The sequence below is a fragment of the Athene cunicularia genome, assembly GCF_003259725.1.
Source record: "Athene cunicularia isolate RWA chromosome 7 unlocalized genomic scaffold, athCun1 chr7_part1, whole genome shotgun sequence".
Classification (NCBI taxonomy): Eukaryota; Metazoa; Chordata; class Aves; order Strigiformes; family Strigidae; genus Athene; species Athene cunicularia.
In genome coordinates this window covers 3140004-3143620 of record NW_020799107.1, presented here as the reverse complement: position 1 = coordinate 3143620, position 3617 = coordinate 3140004, and positions in this window count along the sequence as shown.

Here is a 3617-nt window from a genome sequence, read left to right as displayed (position 1 = left end):
CCCCCCCCGTTTTCTAGAGTCCGTTCTTATCCCAGTGACTTGTTTCCACACAGTTTGCCTGTGCTTCAGCCCCAGACGTTGTGTGGGTTATCTGAAGGGGCTGTTGTATGTTTGAGGAGGTGATTTCAGGTACCAGAGCATTTAAATGGGTGGGGTTTAACTGAGGGATCGGATTTACCTAAGACTGATGATACCTTCAGTATCTGCAGTTGCAAAGGGATGACAGTATTTCTTGCCTTCTGACATAGAGCTCTTGGTAATAAAAATGCCAGGGGTGGTTGTTGTGTATAGTGTGACAGGGCTCTGCTCTGTAAGACAGTTTCGAAATCTTTGGTTGTCCATAGCAACATGAAGGCACTGAAATACCAGCTTGCTCGTACGTGGGGGTTTGAAATGCTGCTGTTACTGGCGGCTGCTGGGAAAAGGCTCTCTGCTTTGTCCCTGTGTTGACATTCTCCTCATCGTTCCTACCCACCCCATAGAGATTGCTACCCTTGTCAGCACAGTGTTTTTTACCAGGCTGCTAGTCATCCTCCCTAGGAGGTGTGCATCGTGTATGGTCAGAGGAAACTAGTACCAAGGCGATGTGTGCAGGGAAGTCCTAACCAGAGTTAGCCCTCATCCTGCAAAGATGTCAGTGCTGTGATGTTCACTGCTATAGAGCATGTGACAGAGCTGCAGCCATCACAGAAGACCACTGAGTTCCCTGGTGGTGGATGCACTGTAAAAGGCAGATTTCTTTTAGTTAAAAGTAGGAGAGAAAGAGAGAGAGACCAGAGCCACTGTGTCTCACGCCCTTGGGTCTCTCAGGACACTGTCTGGGCACAACCCCTCTTCCCTGTGCCACAGCTAACAAGTGGGAAGTGGGGCAGTGTCCCAGGCAGTAGTCAAGCCAATGTCTCAAATTAACACATTGCATCACCCTAAAACAGTTACTGACCTTGTCAAAGGTTGCGCCCCTCGTGCTTTGGAAGACCCTCATGCCAGCCAGCTAGTGCATGCTCTGTCCTGGTGCAGGGTGTTGTGCAACCCTGAAAGGTCACTACTGTGAGTGCTTCGTCACTACCTGTCACTACCTTGCTCCTTAATACACCCCTCTGCTGGGAGACAGAGCCTGGACCAACTGCTCAGCTTCACTGAGCCACTTTTGCAATATTAGAGCATGAAGACATTTTCAGCAGCTTCTGTGCTTTTGGCAGCACCCAGTCCCTTCTGTAATTAGGTTTGGGTGTCCTCCAAAATGGCAGAAACTTCAAAAGCCCCAAGCCTAACCTTGGGGGAATGTAGGTGGGGCTGTGATCTCCAGGCAACGTCATGCTGGGAGTCTTTCAGCTCCAGTGACCAGTTTACATAGTCAAGGCTTGACACAGCAAAAAAAGAGACTTGCAGTCCAATGGCTTCAGTCTTTTAATCCCTATTTCTACCAGTAATCCTTCTGCTGTGAGTAGGCCCTACTCATGCAAGTAGTGCTCTTGGCTTCAGTGGAGTGTCTTTCACCTGCCCATATTTAACGTAAACTAAGATTACTTTTGGCATCTGTGGAATCCTAAAAACTAAACCAGCAGAGCGTGGTCCAGGGCAACAGGCTTTATAGACCCAGGAGGTCATGCTGGAGTTTATATTTGCTGCTAGCAACTCCAGGGGGTTTCTAGCACAGGCACAACAGATGAATTTCCTTTCTGACTGCAAAATAAACACTACATGGGGGGTAAATATTAAAGGAATTACTGTAACAGGAGTGGAAAGGGAGGAAGGCTCCTTTATCAAACACAGTCAATGGATTTCTGTTTACCTCATGTCCCCATGTAGTGGACACTGCTTATTGGAGTGTTTTGGAAGTCAAGAGATAAAGCCTTGAACACGGACAGGCAATGTGCAAAGATGAGCACTCTTCCAGCTTTACAGGTTTTGTGCAATTGTGGCCATTGCTAATTTTCATACCATGATGGTTTAACTGTTCTGTGTCTGTGACTGTGCAGCCTAATTCACATGGGAAATGCTTCTTGGAGCCTAATAAGCACTAAGGTGCACATCCTCCATGCTGCCATGGCAACAGCGGGATGCAGGAGAACTGGGAGGGCTGTCTGCCAGGAGCTGCTGCACCTTGGCAAGAGAACTGCCCTCTGGATGTCCAAATTGGTTTAATTACCAGCCGTGGAAACTACTTGGTGTCTAGAGACTGGTTCTTCAAATGAGTGATACTTCCCTGAGCAGAATTAACCCTTTGGGTGCCGGCTTCAGGTGTGTTCCGGGCTACCTAGCACAGCTGTGTGTAGTGGCGGGGAGGCAGTCCTGGGGGGACTGCAGTGCTGTGCACAGTCTGGCAGCGTTCATGTAAAATTGTCAGTCTTGATAGGGAAGCCTGGAGAAGCTGGTGGTCTGGCAGTCAGTGTCAGATTGTGGTTTGGGTTTTTGTTTTTACCCTGCTTTCCCAGCCATTGCTAATGCCCGGTCCCTTTCACTGCTGGCAGGGGATATGCAGGGCAGCCTTCACACCCTGCTGACCTCCTTCAGGCAGGGCTGAGCGGCTCTGGGCTTGTGGCAGGAGAGTTGATAACAACAGATTTTGTCCCACGGTGAACTCTGGTACTTTGACACTTACTTTTTCCCAGGGGAGGGACAAAGACAGTCATTTTCCTTGCTGAAAAAGATCATGACTCTGAAATGCTGAGGCTGTGTTTGCCAGGTCAGCTGGGCAGAGAAGTCCCCTGCCTGAGCAGCAGCAGTGCCCATGGGAACCGGCGTCTTGGATGCCTCGTGTTCTCGATTCTCCTCCCTGGCCCAGATTTCCCCCAGGGCAGCATCTCTTACGCTGCGTCCTGGCCAAGGAAACAACATGAGGCCCTGTCACTGCGGAGGGGGGACACTGGGATGGTAAATTAAACAGGGAAATGCAGCCCATATAGGAGAATGGGGGCATGAAATAATTTAACTGTAGTTCCAATGAGTTGCTATGAAGTATTCCGGCAACTTGAGTAGGTATCTGTTAATGTCAAGGTGAACCAAAACCAACTGGTTTTATTCCACTTGACAAGCTGAAGCAGTCTGAATAAATTCCCACGGACCTAAAACTGTTTTGTCATATCTTCACTCATGTTTTGGTAAAAAGGAGTATTTCCCACTCTTAGGTATTGACATTAAAGAAAGCATGTGGTTTGTACTGGCCTCTACTGCAGATTGCAGTTGCTTGACACAGCGTGAGCAATGGGGTTCCTGCCGCCGTTACACCTCTTGCTATGGGGATGAGGGCAGTGATGGTTTACAGAAAGCCTGGGGCTATTTGTAAAGCCCTTAACCTGCTCTGCGATTTTCACACCAGACATCTTCATGCCAATTCAGCCCCATGAAATCAGAGGGTGGCTACCAAAATGATGCCCTGAGTGTCTAACGCTTCTCTGCTGAGGTGCTGGGTAACACGTACCTAATGGGCTCTCCCAGGAAGAGCCGCTGTGGCTGTAATGCAAGCATGGTGGCTTGAGTGAGATATGCTCCATGTGAGCTTTCTGCACCCTCCCCTGGTGCACCATTTGGCTGAAAGCAGACAACACTTATTGCTAATTACGTGTTGCTCTGCTACCTGCTAATTAAGGAGAGCTGCAAAGTTGAGATGTGACACA